Genomic DNA, 14,612 nt, shown 5'->3' with positions numbered 1-14,612 from the left:
TATATTTTGTCCCCTATGTTCTCCCAGATGATGCCTATTTCATATGTGGGAGGAAGGCGTACAAGTGGCTTGCCCCGAGCTTAGAGGGATTGTGTTATATTGGGAGAGTACTGCCAGAGGTCATAACCATAACCGATGATAAGATGAAAGACATTCACCGCAGTGCTCAGGCTCCTTATACTCATACTCACTATGAACACATCATCAAGAGACACCTCATAGATAGGACAGAGCACGCAGCCTCTGATTTGATCCACGAATCCACCGGGATTCAATTGCTTCTCGCATTAGACATCACCCATACTGCCAGAGGAATTATAAATTATAGGTATATCCATGCGCTAGCGAACTTGATAGATAAAATCACTGAGATGTATGACGACACCTTCAGGTATACGGGAAGGGAGTTACAAGCAGGAACTCATTCAGCACAGGATGGTCCTTAATTATATCACAGCCGTGACAGGTGGGTACTGTGTTACTCTGGCAACTTAATATGGTGTGAAGTGCTGTACGTATATTACGAACAGTACTGACGACCCCACGGAGATCATCGATCAAAAGAGGGATGATATCTTGCAGTTGAAGTGGGAGTTCAGAATGGAAGAACAACCTTACCTTAGCGACTGTGAGTAATAAACTGACCGGCTGGGTCTCATGGTTGAACCCACGAAATTGGTTCTCAGGTTTAGGAGAATGGGCTCAAAATATTATTATGAGTGTAGGGAAGTTTCTCCTTTGTTAATTATTCGTTCGATACTTAGGTGTGTTCGAATTCTGACGCGGCGCAAGCACGGCACAAAGTTGATGAGTCTAAGGAGCGAGGGCGCTGTTATAGCAGCAGATTTAATTTATGACCCATCCATAGAAACAGTGTTATGATAAGGATTGCAAATGAATTTCATGGCCTGTTTCTTTCACCCGTTTTTCTTTTGTTTCCCCCTCTGCCCAGATACATCCATCCGGAAAAGACATCAGCCCTACCCAAAATGTTTATGTGAATGTATTTTAGATATGTGTCTTATCTTCATCTCTGCAACCTCCAGTTAACAGCACACATAGTCGACAGGTGATATCCACATATACTAGCACTCACATATGTTCCCCCTACATGTATCAACAACTAAATGTGCACCCCATTTGTTGGAACAAGAAGCCAAAAAAGAGCTCGGTAATGTTTGTTGGCCCATTTACAGACCCTTAAGATGGGATGAGAAGGATTTCATGTATACTTCGCAATACCTCGAAGCTTATTTAGGATATATACGGCACGATGATACATGCCCCTCAGACATGGATTCATACATACATGCTTTCTACTATCCCACTAGGTCATACATTTCCCACCTACAACTCTCCCCCGACCATCCAAAACTTCTGTAGATATTGTATAGATATTTTTCTGTTTAGTGATTAGATAGTGGCAGTTATTGGTGACTGCCAAAGGGTGGACTGTCAAAGTCGAAAAATATTGCAGTACACACATCATGTACAAACTACACACAGATGGCCTCCGTGCGCGTACTTGCTCTGCTGTACGTGTGCATATTCGCAATTTGCGTATGGTCGCTCCCGCGGTCCTGCATATTAGCGCGTGGTATGAGTATTTATGGTAGAGTTTGTGAATGCATGGAAGGCTATTAAAACACATTACATATTTAATCCAAATAGTGCACAATGTAAACATAATCTCCCTGCACCACATCAGAAAGTAACAGCAGTTTAAATGGTAACAGAACAAAGGGATTCACCTTTACAGGATAGGAGGGGACAGAACAAGGTTACAAGGTGGTGTTTGGTATCCAGCTGAAGGGTATTTTAAGGGTAACATTCCGGTGTTGGTTTGAGAAAGATGGCATGTTCCTGCGGATAGTTATGTGCAGGAGTAGAATATAGATATAAACTGTATTTACTGTACATTATGTATGCGGCGGGAATAGAGAGGAGACCACCCACAAGAGCAGTTGGAACAGACATCGCCCACCTATTCAAACCGACCTATGACCTCTCCTGTACTGTAAATGACCATCCCTGTGTCCAATGGACAAAGAGATTACAGTATCCATTGTGTTATGTTTTGGATGAATTGTATAAAGAGAGCCTGCAGCAGGCCTGGTCAGACACAAGACTCACAAAGTTATCTATTAAGATGACTGAGGACCGGACCGGGTAGCGCGGCGAATCCAATCACGTATGTACCATTGAATGTAGCCATTATTCTGTTATATTGTATTGTTTATATTGAAACCCCCTTTCAGCAATAATACGCTGTGGTGTCGGAACCCAGTGGTTTAACTACAGACTGGTGTCGTGTCTTTCTTTCCCTGCTAAGGTTTAAAGTGTAATAGCATCACACTGCATTGCTGCATAAGGTTTAAAGTGTATTCATTGGGTGTGTACGCGCTGTGTGTACTTTGTACCGTCAGCGTGGCATTTGTACGCAAAGTCCGTACACGGTACGGGACTCTGTACGCTAACAGCGTAAAAAGTACGTAGAGTGTGTATTAAGTTTAGCGGCCGCAGCGGCTCCATGGTAAAGTGTATTTAAAGTGTGTATAAGGTATAGCTTTTCATTCCTGTATATAAATCAGCATTCTCAGTATATACCTCATGCAGTGCAGTGCTAGATGGCGCCTCTCTGTGACTCCTCCGGATGGCTAGCAGATGGTGAGGGCTGGTTCGGATCCAAGTAGAGATAGTCCTGTTCCAGTGGGTAGCAACTGATGCGTTTCGCTGCATAGAGCTTGCAGCTTTTTCAAAGGTATGATACCTTGAAAAAGCTGCAAGCTCTATGCAGCAAAACGCGTGGACTTTATTGGACTCTCATATTATTCAAGGGCATAATTTGGAACGGATCCTCCTTATCATTCTATGTTATATGTCCTGATCCACTATTCAGAGTAAATTATTTCTTCTGTATATGAAATATGTGGCATAATAATCATTGCACAGAATATTGTTTTTAAATAATGATTTTTATTAAATTGTTTTCGTTTAACACACTTAGTGTAATTATATTGTTCTTTCCTCTTGAAACGCAGCCTCCCCTTTTATTACTTTTTTGTTGCACATTGGGAGTGACTTCCCTCTATATACTGGCTGCTGCTTAGCAGAACACGTCGCCTCTTAGCGCCCGAATACCTTTGGGTATTTATTACCTTTTTCTTGTCTTTGTGTACCGCTTGAGGACTCTTAGTGTATTTCTCCGGAAGTCTGCTGTATGCCTGTTGGCTGCAAGGAATTTATTTATCTGTAATGATTATTTCTGTGTTTTGTTTGTTTTTATTTTTCTATGTCTTGCTTCAAGTTTGTCTTTATTTTACCCTTCCTCTCTGTTCAAGTAAAAATACTAATATGTCCTATTGCGCTGGTTCATCTTCTCATTGCTTTTCCAAGTATGGTATCAAACTGAACATTTTTTTATTTTTATTATGGATTAATTCTGCAGTTTTTTTCATTATGTTCCTGTTAAACTTTAAAAGCCGCTCTCTATTTTGGTTAATGCTTTGATATGACCCACTAAAGATCTGTTTGTGGAATGTGGGAGGGATAAACTCCCCCATTAAACGTATGAGACTCTTTTCCTATGTGAGGAAACTGGGTGTGGATGTAGTGTTGCTGCAGTAAACTCACCTCCTCCCCCCCAAAAAAATTGTAAAGCTTAAGATTATGGGTTATTCTTTACTTTCCTCTGCTGCCTTTACTTCTAAAAAGCGTGGGGTGATTATTTTGATTAAGAGTCAACTAGCTCCTACACTTCAAACCACTATAGCCGACCCTATGGGCCGATATGTAATTTCAGAAGTATCTATACAGACAGATAGGTATGTAATATTTACGCACCTAATGTATACTCAAAGCAATTTTTTCAAACCATTCTAGCCAAACTTAGTGTATTTCGTGATTCTTCTTAAATTATTGGTGGGGATTTTAATATAGTAGCCTCGGATTTTATGGATCGCCAGCACCCTCCCATTAAGCCTCGTAAACCTCCTGTCTTAGGCATCCCCCAAATGGCCTCTGATTTATGCCTCATTAATGTGTGGAGGTCTTTTCACCTGATAGATAAGGAATTCACATGCCTTTCCGCTGCCCATGCTACCTTATCGCGTACTGATTATATCTTGCTGTCTGATACACTTGTTTCTAGGGTTGATGCCTACAATATTGAGCCTATTAGCTTATCCAACCACGCACTTGTATGGTTTTACTCTCACTCCAGTTGTTGATAGTGGATCCTATAAGCCGTGGCGGTTTCCATCCTTCTTAGCCAACTCTGTAAAATTCAGGAACATGCTTGAAGCAAAATGGCTGGATTATGCTCACAGTAATGCTGTTCATATCCAAGACCCTGCCCTGTTTTGGCAAGCCGTGAAGTGTGTTCTTCGTGGGGAAATTATGGCCTATATAGCTCAACATAGGAAGGATTGTGAAAGTCTCTATATCCAAGCACAAACTAGGCTCACATCCAAGGTTCATTTTGAGAGGGTTATGGACCAATTAGCCTCCAGACATACCTTTCGTAAACATTGCCAGTACTATAAACATGGAAATAAAACGGGCAGGTTACTTTCTAATTTATTATGCAATCACACTGCTGCCACCTCCACTTTGAATCTTCGAGATCCTTCTGGTAATATAAAACGTAAAGGTCAAGATACAGTTAACCTTTTCAGGGATTTCTATGAAAATCTTTATTCTCACCCCACTATCGATCTGACTCAACAATCAGATTTCTGCTGCCCATGCTGATATGCTAATAGCCCCCATTACAGTTGAAGAGGTGGAAGCTGCCATAAAACACCTGAACCCCATGAAAGCCCCTGGCCCCGATGGGTATTCTGGGGAGTTTTTCAAAATACTAAACAGTAAAATCACTGCCCCTCTGTTGTCCTCCTTCATTTTAATTCTGCAATAATCAAGGTACTTCCTAAACCACGATAATATTATGTTCCATGACACATATGTGGCGTGGTAGGCAATATGTTTTAAGCTCTCTAGGTCGTATACTGCGTCTCGATATATACCTTTTTGTGGGAATCCTCAAATCACAGGGCTAAAAAGAACCCTTATGCAGCGAACAAGTAATGAGCTAGGGGTCTATTCATGAAGCAGTGAAAATAGTGAAGTGAGCCAGTGGAGAATTGCCCATAGCAACCAATCAGCTGCTCTGTACAATTGTATAGTATGCAAATTATAAATGTTACTTCAATACTAATTGGTTGCCATGGACAACTTCTCCACTGGCTGACTTCTCTACACTTTTCACTGCTTCATGAATAGACCAATACTTTACAGTACTGTAGTTTACAGCAATGGTGGTAAACTAAGTCTTGAAAGTCGATATAAACAATTCCCATAGATGTCTCAACTTCTGTTGGTTACTTGATTCAAAGTGTGGAATTCAATTGTTTGAAGTCAGTTGGGTGTCTGTTTTATCCTATTAGATAGGAAAAAACAGACACCCAACTGACTTTTCAAACAATTGAATACCCCCCATAATCTTGGATCTGTATAACACAGTGTTGGGACAGACTATTACACCCTCTGAAGCATTATTTGGACAATATACAAAGGAGGTGCAATCGGGCACTAAGGTACTACCTGTAATTGTAGACAGAGATGATAGTAACCAAGAAAAAACATAAAATATTTAGATTTTCTTTTAAATACTTGTACATCTTGGATGATTTCCCTCATCATTAACACAAGGAATATGAATCAAGTAAGTATACAATTATGTCCCCCCTGTTGCCCTGATGCGTACACACATGTACATGCATCGCGTTGCCGACTTCATGCGCCCGGGTGCAAAAAGTCGCTCCCGCCATTGTATTCTCAATAGATCGCGGGTGCGACTATTTGCACATACCTGCAAATGGGCATAAAAATTGCAGAAATTAATCACAATTGCGATTAATTGCAGCCACAATGAGGGAGAACACATCTGTATTTTCATTACATTTGGTTTATGCATTTTATGAGTTTTCCTGTTTGCTACTTTCATGTTCATAATTTCAGTTGTGTATTAACCTGCTTTCGAGCCTTTGTATCTTGTTCATTTTCACTGGTTTTGGGGTAGAACCATGTGTGTTTTAGACAGCTTATAACTCCACAGTGTAGAACAATTCTCTCCTGTGATATTATTTGAACAATATTGGACTGCAGGAAATAGTATATTGGTATCATAACGGCAAGAAAAAGCTAATTAACAAAGGAAGACAAACAGACCTTTATAACCCATAAAAGTGTAGGTCTTTCCTTTAGAGAAATCACATACAGTAGAAAGTCAAGGTGTCATTGAGTACAGTTTCCTGCACCATAAACAGTCACTTAGGAAATGGGGGAAACTCTGAGATGAAGAGGTCTGGCAGACCCAGAGCACAACAGAATCAAAGACAAGCTTCTAAGAGTCAGCAGTTTGTTTGGAAGGCTGCTCACAGGACAAGAGTTAAAGCAAAGTTTATCATTGGTTGAAGTTAGCAAGTCTTAAAGATTGAAGTTTAAAAAGTATTTTTAATAAACTATAAAATAATTTTATTTAAAAAAAGAAACATATATATATATATATATATACAGTATATAAATGTATATATATATATATATATATACAGTATATGTGTATCTATCTATCTATCTATCTATCTATCTATCTATCTATCTATCTATCTATCTATCTATCGGATGTTTTTCACCCGGATCCCCCCATGTCCATAGGTCCCCGTTATAAAATAACTTCAAACACCCTACTGGCAATAGACCCCCCAGTGGCCCTATTAATAGTAACCCCACACCCCCTCAGTAGCAAAAAAAATAAAAAAATCCATGCTTTATAAATCACCCTACCCTGTAAAAAGCCCCTTGTTTGCACCACTCCCTTTCACCCAGTGACCAATGTATTTTTGATTAGCAGTTCGGATTATCAGCCCCCATGATGCAGCTGATCTGCCAAAATGTACTAGTAGAGGAACTAGGTTCCCATCCCCAGACTGTGATCCCCGGAGCATGTGCTCCAGAATGCTAGCTGCACGGCATTCTGTGGCGCTATTCCGGACGTGATGCCGGTGGTCAGAGACCGTCGCATCACTCCGGAGGATCCTGGGGAGCCAGAGGAGATCCGCTCTGCACTTGTGCAGAATGGCTGTCTTCTTCCACACGTTGGGGGACACTGCGGGCAGTGCGTCACATGTCATGTGTTCGGATCATGAAACATGTGACAGTGCCAAGCAAGTGGTAAAACTGTGGGTGTTCTAAAACTTTTGACTGGTAGTATTTTGTTTGTTAATTGTGTATCCTGTTCGAGTTTTTTAAAATATACAATATAAGTTACACAATAACATATCAGTTTCAGTTCTAAGATTGCTCATCTAGAGAGTTATTTCCTCCTGCTGTACAGTTTGCTCTCCAAACTAACTAGCACCACCACTGGACAGATTTCTCCCTGTAGGCACAAATGTACAGATGTGTCCTCATACATTATTTCACAGTCACACCTAATGAACGTGCGTCTTAGTTGCAATGTTATACGACAAAACTGTTTTACGAGACTGCACTGATTAATTTGATTTGCAACACTTTTACATCTGTGTGCTAATGAGTCTGCATCTGTATACAAAGTGCTCCGCTGCAGCACCTACCACTTTTTTTCATGCCAAGATCCATTGTGCGCCATCTGCAACTTTGCACATATTTAAAGCTACTTCCTGTGCGGTTAAAGTTGCATCCCAGCATCTCAGGTACAGACTGAGTGGTGTTTTGCTGCATCTGCGGTTTAAGATGCAAATTTAAAGAAAAAGTCACTGCGTTACACCGCTCAGGGTGGCTCACTCGCGTCTCTGCATGGTGTATTGCGGCTGGGTGCATGAGAACACATCAGTTTATTATTTCCATTACAAGAAAATATAATTCATATGTAAAAATCTTTGTCCTAGGCAGAATCTCAAATGCTCTAATCACAAAATGGGCTTGATTCTGAGTGGAAGGTAGATACATCGGGTGTGGTATGGTATGCCGGCGGCCGGTCTCCCGGCGACCAGCATACCGGCGCCGGAAGCCCAACCGCCGGCATACCGACAGCGTGCCGAGCGCAAATTAGCCCCTTGCGGGCACGGTGGCGCGGTGCGCGCCACGCTATTTATTCTCCCTCCAGGGGGGTCGTGGACCCCCACGAGGGAGATAAAGTGTCGGTATGCCGGCTGTCGGGATTCCGGCACCAGTATACTGTGTGCCGGGATCCCGACAGTCGGCAACCTGAAGACCACCCGATACATCTGTATCTGCACCTTTTGCCACAGTTGTGTCTGCAAAGCCCAATCATACAGATGGAGCCGCGCTCATCTGAGGCGGCTCCATCGCAGGTGTGCACTCCCAGCGTGACTAGGTGATCCGTCCGCCTAGTCACGCCGGGATTGCACAGAGACGCTCCCATTCAGAGCATCTCCGTCTGGGCAGAGACGCTCTCAGAATTAGGTGCCCATGGGTGGGCACGTCCAGGCACAGACGGAGCCACGACTAACGTGGCTCCATCTGTACATTCCCACCGTTCCATAGCACAGTCCCCATTTTAGACACTGTCCCGATGTCCAACCCACAGACCACAGTGTCCCGCGGTGGATGGGGAGGTTGGGAGACTCCCTCTAAATCAGGGACGTGCAGTCAGGGGAGGCAGTGCCTCCCCTGTCATTAATGATTAAAATAATACTAAGAAGATAGTTATGACACAGAATATCTTCTTAGTATTATTTTAATAATGAATCCTTTTGCTTTTATATTATTTTTATTTTTACGATGTATGGAACAGTTTTTCCATGTGTGTTGGAGGCACCCTTCTTGGTGCCTCTCGATCTCACAGTGAATGGGCCGGAAGCGGGGGGCGACGCCAAGCATCGGGCATCAAAAACCTATTACAAAAAACCCTGTAAGCGGCACCTTATAGCAGTGCCTCTGTGACAGGGGCGTGCTGTCAGCTCATATGAAAGCACGCCCCTGTCACAGAAACTGTCAAAGTCGAAAAATATCATGATGCATATGCCTTGTACTAACCCCTCATGCACACGCGTGCTGCTCGTGCACCCACTCCTCCGTACGTGCACATACCCGCAAGTTGCGTAGGGGACGCTACAGCGTCTCGTGCGCATGAGATGTGTATTTACGGCGGAGTTTGTGAGCGTCTAGCGTGCGACTCGATCATAGCATATTTAACCCATATAGTGTGTTTTATAGCTAATATTCCCCTAGACAATGTCAGCGAGTATGTTTAGTTTAAACGGTTCCTGGACAGAGAGATTTCTCTTTGCATGATAGGAAGGGTCAGATAAAGGTTGAAAGGTGGTGTCTAGTATCCAGCTGTAGGATATTTTAAGGGTAACATTTCGGTGTTGGTTAGGAAAGGATCGCTCGCTCCTGCGTATAGTTATGTGCAAAAGTAGTTTATGAACATATATTGTATTTGCTGTAAATTACACATGCGGCGGGAATCCTGAGGATACCTCCCACCAGAGCAGTTGGAGAAAGACACAGCCCACCTGTTCAAATCCACCTATGACCTTTGCTATAATGTGGAGACACATTCCTGTGTCCAATGAACGATGAGATTATAGGGACCATTGTATTGTGAATGTATGTTGTGTATATAAAGACCACCATTGCCTGGCCAGAGACTCACTCTCTCAGAAGGCTTTCTCTCTGAATGCTGAGGGCTGGATCCAGGACGCGCTTGCGAATCATCCCCACGTATGTATATTTCTCTGTAGCCATTTTGTTATCCATTCTGTTCGCCATTCGTTTCAATTTGTTCACTCTTGTTTGTTATTGTTCATATTATTCTCTGTTATTGTGTTAGATGTTGATGTTAGTTTGTAGTGTATAACTTGTATTGTGTTTTTCCCCTTTTCTCTAAACCATCCACGGCGGTGTTAGAACCGCTGTGGTTTTTAAATCAAAACCAGGTCTTGTGTTTTCACTAATTACTATGGGTTTTCTTAGCGTCACAATCGCTCAAACAGCATACACATTGTTAAGGGTTTTCAGCGTTACATCATTGTAGTATTAGATTACTAAGGTTTAGAGTATAAGCATATTCTTACTGTGTGTTATTAATAAGGTTTACTGTGTATCATTCTGTGAGCGTCTGCGCCGCTCGTGTCTCACTCTCACGGCGCAGCGTCCGCTACGCCAATAGCGTAGCAGTACAGTACTCGGTACGCCAATAGCATGCTTGGTACGAAGCGTGAAACCGTGAGCGTACGCATCGCTCGTGCGTCACGCCCACGGCTTAGCGTCTGTTACGCTAAGTGCGTACCCCTACGGTACTCAGTACGCAAATAGCGTTCTTAGTCCGTAATAGTAAATAGCTTATGTTTAAAGGTAATATTTGACCGTATCAAAACAGATGTGATTGGACAGTGAGCAGGGCCGGCCCTACCATTACCACAACCCACTCTGGACTGTGCCTGACAGGTGTACAGATCTCTGTGCTCCTGTTCCCCCATTACCGCTTCTACCGTGTCTCGGCCAATGATCCCAGCAGCTGTCTGGGTCAGGTTGCGGCCGGCACTGTCCTTCAGATGCCCCCCACCTCCCCTTCCCCCTTCGAGTGGGCAAACATCAGGCATACTGTTTCACTCACTGTGGTACACTGTGAAAGACGCAGGGGCATGAAGCTGCTCCAGGGCTCACTTCCCCCTGCACACACAGCTCGTCCAGCGTCAAGTCAACACAAGCAGAGGATACAGTGGTTAGTTCCTGTGAGTCCTCCTTCCCTCCCTGCTGACCAATCTCGTTCTGTTAGCCATCTGCTCACCCCTACTGCTTAGTACAGTATGTCCCTCCCCTCTCCCATCAGCTTCCTCCTTTTTCCTCAGCTTCCCTTTCATCTTCTCCCTCCCCTCAGAGCTACAAATGCCCTGCCCCCCTCGCGACCCCCCTGCCGCCCCCCCCCTCAACATACACAAAGTCACACTCCTCCTCCTCCTAGTCCTCACTCACACTGGTCCAGCAGAATAATGGAAGAAGAGAAGCGTTATAACAGACTGCTTCAGCATGGGAAGGAGTTACCAGACACTGTTTTTTTATGTAAATGTAAGTACATACCTTTCATATTATTGTCATTTTAATACAGCATTATCTGCATTACTACTTTACTCTACTTTTTTTAACACGCTCCCTCTCTCTAATACCCCTTTCACACCAGAAATGCAGGGACAAAACCCGGGAATTCTGCCACGGGCTCATGCAGGGACATTCCCGGGTTGGCACCTTTCACACCAGCATTTTTTGCCGGGACATCCCGGGTCTGCACCTTTCATACTGAACCCGGGATGGCCCTGCATTTTCTGAAAATGGGCGTCTCAGAAAAGACACAAGACCAGGAAGTGCCCTGAATAGCCAATCAGCATCAGTATAGGCAACCCGGGAAGGTGGGACCTTTCACCATTCACCATTCACACTGCACCATTCACACTGTCCAGGGTCCAGGGATCATCCCGGGACCAACCCTGGTCGATTGCAGGGTTGAAATGCGGGGACAGAAAACCCGGATTTTTGTCCCTGTACCCTTTCACACCAAGAATTTTCCCGGGTTGATGCGCGTTCATGTGTTTTAACTAGTGATGTGCACCGGAAATTTTTAGGGTTTTGTGTTTTGGTTTTGGATTCGGTTCCGCGGCCGTGTTTTGGATTCGGACGCGTTTTGGCAAAACCTCCCTGAAAATTTTTTGTCGGATTCGGGTGTGTTTTGGATTCGGTTTTTTTTTACAAAAAACCCTCAAAAACAGCTTAAATCATTTGGGGGTCATTTTGATCCCATAGTATTATTAACCTCAATAACCATAATTTCCACTCATTTCCAGTCTATTCTGAACACCTCACAATATTATTTTTAGTCCTAAAATTTGCACCGAGGTCGCTGGATGACTAAGCTAAGCGACCCAAGTGGCCGACACAAACACCTGGCCCATCTAGGAGTGGCACTGCAGTGTCAGACAGGATGGCACTTCAAAAAAATAGTCCCCAAACAGCACATGATGCAAAGAAAAAAAGAGGCGCAATGAGGTAGCTGTGTGACTAAGCTAAGCGACCCAAGTGGCCGACACAAAGACCCAAGTGGCCGACACAAACACCTGGCCCATCTATTAGTGGCACTGCAGTGTCAGACAGGATGGCACTTCAAAAAATAGTCCCCAAACAGCACATGATGCAAAGAAAAAAAGAGGCGCAATGAGGTAGCTGTGTGACTAAGCTAAGCGACCCAAGTGGCCGACACAAACACCTGGCCCATCTAGGAGTGGCACTGCAGTGTCAGACAGGATGGCACTTCAAAAAAATAGTCCCCAAACAGCACATGATGCAAAGAAAAAAAGAGGCGCACCAAGGTCACTGTGTGACTAAGCTAAGCGACACAAGTGGCCGACACAAACACCTGGCACTGAAGTTTTCTAGCGAGAGGATGAGTGCTTCCATCCTCATGTGAAGCTGAACCACTAGCCATGAACATAGGCCAGGGCCTCAGCCGTTCCTTGCCACTCCGTGTCGTAAATGGCATATTGGCAAGTTTACGCTTCTCCTCAGACGCTTTTAATTTTGATTTTTGGGTCATTTTACTGAACTTTTGTTTTTTGGATTTTACATGCTCTCTACTATGACATTGGGCATTGGCCTTGGCAGACGACGTTGATGGCATTTCATCGTCTCGGCCATGACTAGTGGCAGCAGCTGCAGCACGAGGTGGAAGTGGATCTTGATCTTTCCCTATTTTACCCTCCACATTTTTGTTCTCCATTTTTTAATGTGTGGAATTATATGCCAGTATCAATAGCAATGGCCTACTACTATATATACTGCGCACAACTGAAATGCACCACAGGTATGGATGGATAGTATACTTGACGACACAGAGGTAGGTAGAGCAGTGGCCTTCCGTACCGTACTGCTATATATACTGGTGGTCACTGTCAGCAAACTGCAAAACTAAAATGCACCACAGGTATAGAATCTAGATGGATAGTATACTTGACGACACAGAGGTAGGTAGAGCAGTGGCCTTCCGTACCGTACTGCTATATATACTGGTGGTCACTGTCAGCAAACTGCAAAACTAAAATGCACCACAGGTATAGAATCTAGATGGATAGTATACTTGACGACACAGAGGTAGGTAGAGCAGTGGCCTTCCGTACCGTACTGCTATATATACTGGTGGTCACTGGTCAGCAAAACTCTGCACTGTACTCCTCCTATATAATAAACTGGTGGTCCCCAGTCCCCACAATAAAGCAGTGTGAGCACAGATATATGCAGCACACTGAGCACAGATATGGAGTGTTTTTCAGGCAGACAACGTATACTGGTGGTCACTGGTCAGCAAAACTCTGCACTGTACTCCTCCTATATATATACTGGTGGTCCCCAGTCCCCACAATAAAGCAGTGTGAGCACAGATATATGTAGCACACTGAGCACAGATATGGAGTGTTTTTCAGGCAGACAACATATACTGGTGGTCAGGGTTATGGGGGGGTTAGGGTTATGCTGCGGGGAGGGGGGTAGGGTTAGACTGCGTGGAGGAGAGGTACAGGTTTAGGCTGCAGGGTGTGGAGGGATAGGGTTAGACTGCGGGAAGGGGGGTTAAGGTTAGACTGCAGGGAGGGGAGGGTTAGGGTTAGACTGCAGGGAGGAGAGATTAGGGTTACGCTGCAGGGAGGGGAGGGTTACGGTTAGGCTGCTGGGAGGGAGGGTTAGAATTAGCTGTACCTGCCTCCTGCACCACTGTGACTTTTTGCTGAATAAAACTCTGGGACCCTTAACAAAACCCGGTGAGGTCACCCCTCTTTTGCTATATATATATATATATATATAGCAGGCAAATCAGGGCACTCATGGTATTAATATCCAAAAGAACAACTCCGTCATCAAAACAGACTTGCAACGTTTTCGGCTACTATTGCCCGTCGTCTGGCAGAAGTAACAAACAAACATGCAAAAAGACATTTACTGTCAATGCTGCTATCAATGCCCGAACTGCACAACTTGCAGACATATGATAGTAGGACAATTTTTCAATCACCCATATTCGGGACGTAAATACATGATACGACACCCATTGACCTGCACAAGTTCTTATGTAGTCTACCTAATTAAGTGCCCATGCGGACTTTGTTACATAGGAAAAACTATAAGGCCCTTTAAAGAACGGATGGCTCTACACAGAACATCAATACGAGCAGCGATTAACGGAAAAACGTCTGATCAGCTGGTGGCAAGACACTTCGCCGACATGCGTCACAATATGTCTAATTTTAGACACATGATAATAGATCAGGTCCCAGATGACGGGAGGCGTGGTGAACGCCACAAGAAACTATTATGTTTAGAATCCAAATGGATTCATATTCTGGACACAGCCCTCGTGGTTTAAACGAACAGCTTAATCTGAGTGTTTTTCTATAATGTACCCTGCTGGATTACATCTTATCCCATATTGTTTCACATTATTCTTACAGGCATTCTTTTGATTATATTGACATATCCAGTAATTCTGATAATCTTTTCAAATGTCTAAACAACCATGTAAGATTTGTTCTTACAACAAGAAAAGAGAAAAGAAGACTCTTTTG

At 43.7% G+C, this 14,612-nt stretch overlaps 1 protein-coding gene across 1 annotated transcript in view; it reads right to left on the bottom strand.

Moving 5' to 3' along the window:
• XKR4 (XK related 4) overlaps positions 1–14,612 on the bottom strand; it is a 481,737-nt gene that overhangs the window by 35,783 nt on the left and 431,342 nt on the right. The gene's annotated exons all lie outside the window — the stretch shown is intronic.

The sequence above is a fragment of the Pseudophryne corroboree genome, chromosome 5 (genome assembly GCF_028390025.1).
Source record: "Pseudophryne corroboree isolate aPseCor3 chromosome 5, aPseCor3.hap2, whole genome shotgun sequence".
Lineage (NCBI taxonomy): Eukaryota > Metazoa > Chordata > Amphibia > Anura > Myobatrachidae > Pseudophryne > Pseudophryne corroboree.
The sequence above is the reverse complement of the archived record's forward strand: the minus strand, read 5'-3'. Positions and strand labels throughout refer to the sequence as shown.